The following is a 10,400-nucleotide window of genomic DNA, read 5'->3' as shown; positions in this document are numbered from 1 at the left end:
CCTGGCAGCTTCTGTTGTGGAAATTGGGGAGGAACATTTATTCCGTTTGTAACCCCATGCTGAACCTGACCTGGTAGTGTTTGCTGGGGACAGTGTCGAGGGAGCTTTACTCTGTATCTAACCCTGTGCTGTACCTGTCCTGGGAGTGTTTGCTGGGGACAGTGTAGAGGGAGCTTTACTCTGTATCGAAACCTGTGCTGTACCTGTCCTGGGAGTGTTTGATGGGGACAGTGTAGAGGGAGCTTTAGTCTGTATCTAAACCTGTGCTGTACCTGTCCTGGGAGTGTTTGATGGGGACAGTGTAGAGGGAGCTTTACTCTGTATCTGACCCCGTGCTGTACCTGTCCTGGGAATGTTTGATGGGGACAGTGTAGAGGGAGATTTACTCTGATTCTAACCCCGTGCTGTACCTGTCCTGGGAGTGTTTGGTGGGGACAGTGTAGAGAGGGCTTGACTCTGTATCTAACCCCGTGCTGTACCTGTCCTGGGCGTGTTTGATGGTGACAGTGTAGCGGGAGCATTACTCTGTATCTAACCCCGTGCTGTACCTGTCCTGGGAGTGTTTGATGGGGACAGTGTAGAGAGAGCTTTACTCTGTATCTAACCCCGTGCTGTATCTGTTTTGGGAGTGTTTGATGGGGACAGTGTAGAGAGAGCTTTGCTCTGTATATAACCCCGTGCTGTACCTGTCCTAGATGTGTTTGATGGGGACAGTGTAGAGGGGGCTTTAATCTGTATCTATCCCTGTGCTGCACCTGTCCTGGGAGTGTTTGATGGGGACAGTGTAGAGGGAACTTTACTCTGTATCTAACCCCGTGCTGTACCTGTCCTGGGAGTGTTTGATGGGGAAGTATAGAGGGAGCTTTACTCTGTATCTAACCCCGTGCTGTATCTGTCCTGGGAGTGTTTGATGGGGACAGTGTAGAGGGAGCTTTACTCTGTATCTAAACCTGTGCTGTACCTGTCCTGAGAGTGTTTGATGTGGACAGTGGAGAGGGAGCTTTACTCTGTATCTAACCCCGTGTTGTACCTGTCCTGGGAGTGTTTGATGGGGACAGTGTAGAGGGAGCTTTACTCTGTATCTAACCCCGTGCTGTACCTGTCCTGGGAGTGTTTGATGGGGACAGTGTAGAGGGAGCTTTACTCTGTATCTAAACCTGTGCTGTACCTGTCCTGAGAGTGTTTGATGGGGACAGTGTAGAGGGAGCTTTACTCTGTATCTAAACCTGTGCTGTACCTGTCCTGGGAGTGTTTGATGGGGACAGTGTAGAGGGAGCTTTTCTCTGTATCTAACCCCGTGCTGTCCTGGGAGTATTTGATGGGGACAGTGTCTAGGGAACTTTACTCTGTATCTAACCCTGTGCTGTACCTGTCTTGGGAGTATTTGATGGGGACAGTGTAGAGGGGGCTTTACTCTGTATCTAACCCTGTGCTGTATCTGTCCTGGGAGTGTTTGATGGGGACAGTGTAGAGGGAGCTTTACTCTGTATCTAATCCCGTGCTGTACCTGTCCTGGGAGTGTTTGGTGGGGACAGTGTAGAGGGAGCTTGACTCTGTATCTAACCACATGCTGTACCTGTCCTGGGAGTGTTTGATGGGGACAGTGTAGAGGGGGATTTACTCTGTATCTAACCCCGTGCTGTACCTGTCCTGGGAGGGTTTGATGGGTCAGTGTAGAGGGAGATTTACTCTGTATCTAACCACATGCTGTACCTGTCCTGGGAGTGTTTGATGGGTCAGTGTAGAGGGAGCTTTACTCTGTATCTAACTCCTTATTCATGGGTCACTAAACGCTAGTGTGCGGGTACATTAAGCAATCAGGAAGGCCAATGGTACGTTAACCCCAATACTAATAACCCCGAGCGATGAAAGTTAAGATGACTTGCTGTAATTGTACAGAGCCTTGGTCACAACACACCTGGACCATTATGTGGAGTTTTGTTCTCCATATCTAAGGAAGGATATACTTGCTGCAGAAGGAGTGTAACGGAGATTCACCAGACGAATCCCTGGGATGGTGAAGTTGTCTGATGATGAGAGATTGAGGAAAATGTACCTGTGTTCCCGAGAGTGCCGAAAAATGAGAGGTGATCTTGAAACATACACAGTTCATACGAGGCATCACAAGATAGATGTAGGTCAGCTGGTCTCATGGCTGGTGAGATTAGACCCAGGGGGAGGGGGCACAGTCTCAAACCATAAGACCATAAGACATTGAAGCAGAATTAGGCCACTCGGCCCATCGAGTCTGCTCCGCCATTCAATCATGGCTGATATTTTTCTAATTCCCATTCTCCTGCCTTCTCTCCATAACCCCTGATCCCCTTATTGATCAAGAACCGATCTATCTCTGTCTTAGAGATACTCAGTGATTTGGCCTCCACAGCCTTCTGCGGCAAAGAGCTCCACATATTCACCGCCCTCTGGCTGAAGAAATTCCTCCTCATCTCTGTTTTAAAGGATCGTCCCTTTAGTCTGAGATGGTGTCCTCTGCTTCTAATTGTTCCTACAAGTGGAAACATCCTCTCCACGTCCACTCTATCCAGGCCTCGCAGTATCCTGTAAGTTTCAATAAGACCCCCTCATCCTTCTAAACTCCAACGAATACAGACCCAGTGTCCTCAACCATTCCTCATACGACAAGTTCTTCATTCCAGGGAACATTCTTGTGAACCTCCTCTGGACCCTTTCCAAGGCAGCACATCCTTCCTTAGATACTGGGCCTAAAACTGCTCACAATACTCCAAATGGGGTCTGACCAGAGCCTTGTACAGCCTCAGAAGTACATCCCTGGTCTTGTATTCTCGCCCTCTTGACATGAATGCTCAGAATCAGGGGTAGACCATTGCAGACTGAGATGAGGAGGAATTTCTTCATTCAGAGGGTGGAGAATCTTGGAATTCTCTGATCCAGAGGGTTGTGGAAGCTCAATCATTGAGCATGTTCCAGACACAAATCGACTGTGTATAATACAATAGGAATGTGTGTGTGAGTGTGCGTGCGTCTGTGCGTGCCAGGATCTGTTTGAATCGTGGAGCAGACTCGATGGGCCAAATCGCCTACACATGCTCATATTTTCCTTTGAGACTTAAATGCGTATACACACACAAGTTCACAGATACACACACACACATGCGCGTGCACACACTGACTGATACATACACGGCAACAGATACATACACACACACACATGCGTGCACAGACACATGCGTGTACACACACATTGGCGCACACCCATACATATATATTAGCCATTTAAGACCATTTGATAGAATGCTACACATCCCAGTTTGCCAATGACACCAAACATTAGACAGCGTTGTAAGCAACATAGCTGGAAACATCAAATTGCAGGGAGATATTATCGTTTTGGCGGTAGACTGACTGGTGGACGTGTTTCAGTGTTGGGAAATGTTTCGATGATGTGCTTTAGAATTAAAAAGGATAGAACCGTGATCTTTATAAACGATGAGAAGACAGAAACGGTGGAAGTTTAAACTGTACAGATATTTCACAGCTAGATTCACACAATACAGACAGCAATGTACGGTAGATTTTGGAAGTGCCACAAATGTTGTCAAGTGCAGTGCGAGGCGTACCTCAATGTTTCAGTCTTACTGAGAAACGGTCAGCCCACAGGACAACATTTCTGTATAATAGGATTGAAGCACAAGTTCAAATAGTTTTGTTTCAAAGTTTAAAATAACCAGTCATTTTTCTGTGCAGCTTTCGGAATCTGTCAGTGGAATTTAGGTTATACAGGCAAGTGTTAACAAGAGTATTGGGAACTGATTAGAAGTTTGATGGAGATATTCCTGCATTATGGAAATGTGTGATAGCTATTTAGGGTTGGGGAATGGATTGATCAAAGGATGTAGCTTTTTGTTATCTAGATCAGACTGACAGCCTTGAAGATTCACAACTTCCATGTGCTGAGAGAAAGGATTGATTAACCAAGGCCTATTATTCAAATACTTCAGACAAGTGACAAAACAACAATAACAGAGAATATACAAACAGAGACAAGCAGACACCTGGAATCGGAGCTTAAACTTCATGTTTAAATGTGAAGGGCTGAAATAAACAAGAGTCCACCCTGGGATTCGGTGCAATTTGAGTTCTGCTTTTCCAAAAAATAAAAATAACTGTCTGGAATGAAAAATTCTTTGGACAGAACAGAGGGATTTTGACTCTGTATTTAAGCCCAGACAGCATTTGGGTTGTGAGTGTTTGATGGACAGTGCAGATAAAGCTTTACTCTGAAACACTGGAATTTAGTTTAAGGGTGATTTAATCACGTGCTTCAGAATAATAATTGATATTGTACATCTCGTGTGTGTCTCAGTGTCAGCTGTGAAACATGTACAGCACAATCTCATCCTGTCTCTGTGTGTCTCTCTGAAATTCGCTGGTCCTTTCCTAAATTACCACTGACTAGATTTCAAAAGGGCTCCATTGCCTGTGAAGCAGTTTGTGATACCCAAAGGTTATGAAAAGTGCTTTAGAAAAGTCTGTCCCAAGCTGTTGTGAGGATGTTCAGAGTCAGTGTGTGACTGGGGTCACACACAGGCCAGATACACCTCTCCAAGTTAAAGGTGGAGAATGGATCTCGCTCCATTTGAAAGATGTATTGACCCAGCCTGTCTGAGTTTGTGTCTGTGTGTGAGTTTGTGTTTGTCTGTACACGTGTGTCTGGGGTGGGGTGGGAGTTTGTGTGTGTGACTTTTTACGCGGCACGGTAGCACAGTGGGTAGCACTGTGGCTTTACAGCTCCAGGGTCCCGGGTTCGATTCCCGGCATGTTCTCCCTGTGTCTGCGTGGGTTTTCCTCCGGGAGCTCCGGTTTCCTCCCACAAGTCTGAAAGACGTGCTGTTAGGTAATTTGGACATTCTGAATGCTCCCTCTGTGTACCCAAACAGGTGCCGTAATGTGGCGACTAGGGGCTTTTCACAGTAACTTCATTGCAGTGTTAATGTAAGCCTACTTGTGACAATAAAGATTATTATACATGGTAGTCCCTCAGGCTCTTACCCTGGGTACATGGTAGTCAGCACTCCAAAAGGGTTAATTGTAGTGTCCACAGCAGTATGGTGTAATGTAGTATTAACTGGGACAAGAGCTTACAGTATAAACAGTGACGGGGTCAACTGCAGTGATCACTGGGAAAGGAGCTAATGTGTTCTCAATAGAGATATGGATGAGAACGGTTATATATTACAAGGTAATATACACAATGACATTCTCAAATGCAGTAATATTTCTGACACAGTGTAGAGCAGCATTTACAGCGACTGATGCTGCTGGGAAATAAATTCATCCAGGGCTTTGTATCAGATTATTAAAATTAGTTATTGTTAAGGTGGTCTAGTCGCGAAGGCAGGCTCGATCAGCTGGATGGCCCACTCCTGTTCCTATGTACCTCTCCTGGGAGTATTTGATGGGGACAGATGTAGAGGGAGCTTTACTCTGTATCTAACCCCGTGCTGTACCTGTCCTGGGAGTTTTTGATGTGGACAGTGTAGAGGGAGCTTTACTCTGTATCACCCCGTGCTATACCCATCCTAGGAGTGTTTGATGGGGACAGTCCAGAGGGAGCTTTACTCTTTATCTAACCCTATGCTGTACCTGTCCTGGGAATGTTTAATGGGGACAGTGTAGAGGGAGCTTCATTCATTATCTAACCTCGTGCTGTACCTGTCCTGTAGTGTTTGATGAGGACAGTGTAGAGGGAGCTTTACTCTGTATCTAACCCTGTGCTGTACCTCTCCTGGGAGTTTTTGATGTGGACAGTGTAGAAGGAGCTTGACTCTGTATCTCACCCTGTGCTGGACCTGTCTTGGGAGTGTTTGATGGGGACAGTCTAGAAGGAGCTTTACTCTGTATCACCCCGTGCTGTACCCATCCTAGGAGTGTTTGATGGGGACAGTGTAGAGGGAGCTTTACTCTTTATCTGACCCTATGTTGTACCTGACCTGGGACTGTTTGATGGGGACAGTGTCGAGGGAGCTTTAATCTGTATCTAAAACCGTGCTGTACCAGTCCTTGGGAGTGTTTGATGGGGACAGTGTAGAGGGTGCTTTACTCTGTATCTAACCTCGTGCTGTGCCTGTCCCTGTGAGTGTTTGATGGGGACAGTGCAGAGGGAGCTTTACTCTTTATGTAACCTCATGCTGTACCTGTCCTGGTGTGTTTAATGGGGACAGTGGAGAGAGAGCTTTACTCTGTATCTAACCCCGTGTTGTACCTGTCCTGGGAGTGTTTGATGGGGACAGTGTAGCAGGAGCATTACTCTGTATCTAACCCCATGCTGTACCTGTCCTGGGAGTGTTTGATGGGGACAGTGTAGGGGGAGCTTTACTTTGTATCTAACCCCATGCTGTACCTGTCCTGGGAGTGTTTGATGGTGACAGTGTCGAGGGAGAATTACTCTGATTCTAACCCCGTGCTGTACCTGACCTGGGAGTGTTTGATGGTGACTGTGTATAGGGAGCTTTACTCTGATTCTAACCTCGTGCTGTACCTGTCCTGGGAGTGTTTGATGGTGACTGTGTATAGGGAGCATAACTCTTTATCTGACCCCATGCTGTACCTGTCCTGGGAGTGTTTGATGATTCCTTCAGAGAAGATTCCTGGCCACAAAAACAAAGCTCATTTTAAAAGTTTCACTTCATATTTTACATGTTGTTCACAGACAGATTTCTTCAATGAGCTGCTCTATAAATTTGGATTCAGTTTGATTTTTTCTCACTGTGAGATGTAAAGCTTATTCCTCAATCAATACAGGGTCATCGGCAACAACATCTTTTTATTAGACAAGGAGGTTCAATGGGATTTTTCGCTGAAATCCACTGATGTCAGTTCATGAGATTAGAATTTATAATGAAACAATTTGGATTCAATGAAAACGGTCAGTTTGATAACCCCAACTGCTTTCTGTTCACTCGCCCCTCACTCTCCACTCTCACCTTGTTTTTAATTTAGGGAATTCTGCAGGCAGCTTGTGCACAGAAAGAGCCCAAAAATGGTGGCACTTTCCAAATTAAGTTCAGAGTCTCTGAAGTTGGATTTCTTTCTCTCTTTCTACTTGAACATGTACAAACTGACAGCAGGCATATTGATTGCACAGTAAGATTCCACAATCAGAAATGTGATCATAGTGGAAAATTCCCCCACGTCCCCTGTGGAAAGGATGAATTAACTCCCTCATTCCCACGTTTAACTTTAAGACTTTTAACTCATGACCTTCAAACATTTTGCAGTCCGTGAGCTATTTTTTAATAAGTGTGGTCACTGTTGCTGTGTTTTTTGAAAATATTTTGATTCCGATGAGGACGGACATAACAACATACAAACAATCAGTCAGTCACAACACAAACAAAATACTATTCTCCTCATTTGACATTTATTCCTTGATTTCCATTAAACCTTTCCCCTCTTCCCTCCCCTTCCCCACTGGCAACAAACAGATATGTAAATAGAGACAAGAACAGCTGCCATCTCGTCCAGAAACCCCCATCTGAGCCACAAAGGGCTAACTTTAGTTTCTCAAGTTTAAGGAATTCCGCAATATCCCTCAACCATGTTGATATTTTTGGCGGATCTTCTGACTTCCCTTCCAATAAAATTAGCCTCCGGGCGATCAATGTGGCAAAGCCCACCACATCAGCCCCGTCCCCATCCATTAGTCCCGGTACTTCCGACACCCCAGAAATTGCCTCATGTGGTCCCAGTAATATTTCCACCTCCACAACTTTTGTTTGTGTTTTAAGTAGCGAGAGCTAGAAGCCCACGAATTGTGGACGTGACCAGAAGATGTGGACATGGTTAACTGGTCCTCCTTTACACTCTCACATTTATCTTCTTCCTCTGTGAAGAATCTGCTCATTCGGTCCTGTGTCATATGGCCCCTGTGTACATCCTTGAATTGTATCAAGCCCATCAGAGCACATGAAGATGTCGCATTGACCCTGTGTATAATCTCACTCCATCGTCCCCAATTCAACGCCACATCCAACTCTTCCTTCCACTTTTGTTTCATCTCTTCAATCGCTGCTTTCTTTCTGTCCATCAGCCACCTGTAAATGTTAGTAATTCTCCCATCACCAACTTAGCTGGGAGGAGCAATTTATCCAGCACCTTGTTCTCTGGTAGGCAAACGAACGTGGACAACTCCTTTTTCACCAAGTTTCATCATTGAAGATAATTAAACTTCACCTCCCTCTGCATTTTATGTTTCTCCCTCAATTCTTCAAATCTACTTTCCAACAACAAGTCTGTAACCTGTTTCAGCCCAGCTTTATGCCACTGTTTAAATATTGTATCCAGTCTTGCCGCCGGGGTGAATCGGGGGTTTCCATAAATAGGGGCTCGCACCGTCAAGTTTACCAAACCAAAATGGCGTCTCCGCTTGCTCCAGATGTTGAAGGAAGATGCCAGCACCGGGCTTTGTGTAAACCTCCCCTGGGGAAATGGGAGTGGAGCCGCAGCGGAAGTCTGCAAACTAGCCCCTTTACACGATGCTTCCACCACCTGTACCCATTCCGCTTCTTCCTCTCCCCACCATTGCCCAATCTTCTCCAAATTCACCGCCCAATAACAATACAAAAGATTGGGAAGCACCAACCCTCCCACCCACCCATTCTTTTTAAATATGGGCTGGTACTTTTGAAGAGCAATCCAATTAATCTCCTTCCATTTACTGATGGAGAAGTGATCTGCCGCATTTTCTATCTGATTTAGAGCAGGGTGTCTGTGTGAGGGTAAGTGTGTTACTGTGTGTGTGGACTTTTCTCTATCTGTCTATCTGCCAGTCGCCCTGGTCCAAGGTTCTATTTCTCTCTCCACAGATGCTGCCTGACCTGCTCAGTATTTTCCGCATTGGTACAAGAGCGAGGAGGTAAGGCTGAAGTTATACAAGACACTAGTTAGACCTCAGCTGGAATATTGTGGACAGTTCTGGGTGCCACATGATAGGAAGAGTGTGAACACACTGGAGCGAATGCAGAGGAGGTTCACAAGAATGGTTCAGGAATGAGAAACTTCAGTGATGAGGTTAGATTGGAGAGGTTGGGTCTGTTCTCCACACAGAGAAATGGCCAAGAGGAGATTTGATAGAGGTGTTCAAATTCTTGGGGGTGCTGGACAGAGTAGGCAGGGAGAAACGGATCCCACTATTAAGAAGCTCAAGAACGAGATGGCACAGAATTAAAGGGAATTGGAAAAGAAGCAATTGTGGGGCGAAATTCTCCGGCAACGGCGCGATGTCTGCCGACTGGCGCCCAAAACGGCGCAAATCAGACGGGCATCGCGCCGCCCCAAAGGTGCGGAATGCTCCGCATCTTTGGGGGCCGAGCCCCAACATTGAGGGGCTAGGTCGGCGCCAGAGGAATTTCCGCCCCGCCAGCTGGCAGAAAATGCCTTTGGTGCCCCGCCAGCTGGCGCGGAAATGACATCTCCGGGCGGCACATGCGCGGGAGCGTCAGTGGCCGCTGACAGTTTCCCACGCTTGTGCAGTGGAGGGAGTCTCTTCCGCCTCCGCCATGGTGGAGGCCGTGGCGGAGGCAGAAGGGAAAGAGTGCCCCCACGGCACAGGCCCGCCCGCGGATCGGTGGGCCCCGATCGCGGGCCAGGCCACCGTGGGGGCACCCCCCGGGGCCAGATCGCCCCGCGCCCCCCCCTAGGACCCCGGAGCCCGCCCGTGCCGCCTTGTCCCGCCGGTAAGGTAGGTGGTTCAATTTACGCCGGCGGGACAGGCATTTTAGCGGCGGGACTTCGGCCCATCCGGGCTGGAGAATCGAGCAGGGGGGCCCGCCAACCGGCGCGGCGCGATTCCCGCCCTGCCGAATCTCCGGTGCCGGAGACTTCGGCAACCAGCAGGGGCGGGATTCACGCCAGCCCCCGGCGATTCTCCGACCCCCTGCCCCTGATGTGAGAAAATGGAAACAGTATAGTGTAGAGAGAGCCCTGCTCGCTATCTGACCCCGTGCTGTACCTGTCCTGGGAGTGTTTGATGGGGACAGTGTAGAGAGAGCCCTGCTCGCTATCTGACCCCGTGTTGTACCTGTCCTGGGAGTGTTTGATGGGGACAGTGTAGAGGGAGCTTTACTTTGTCAGACAAGAATTGAAGTGCATAAGTTGGGAACATAGGCTGGCAGGGAAGGACACAAGTGAAATGTGGAACTTGTTCAAGGAACAGTTGCTACGTGTCCTTGATATGTATGTCCCTGTCAGGCAGGGAAGAGATGGTCGAGTGAGGGAACCATGGTTGACAAGAGAGGTTGAAAGTCTTGTTAAGAGGAAAAAGGTGACTTATGTAAGGCTGAGGAAACAAGGTTCAGACAGGGCATTGGAGGGATACAAGATAGCCAGGAGGGAACTGAAGAAAGGGATTAGGAGAGCTA

Source organism: Scyliorhinus torazame, unplaced genomic scaffold (assembly GCF_047496885.1).
Source record: "Scyliorhinus torazame isolate Kashiwa2021f unplaced genomic scaffold, sScyTor2.1 scaffold_190, whole genome shotgun sequence".
NCBI lineage: Eukaryota > Metazoa > Chordata > Chondrichthyes > Carcharhiniformes > Scyliorhinidae > Scyliorhinus > Scyliorhinus torazame.
This window is presented reverse-complemented; position numbering follows the sequence as displayed.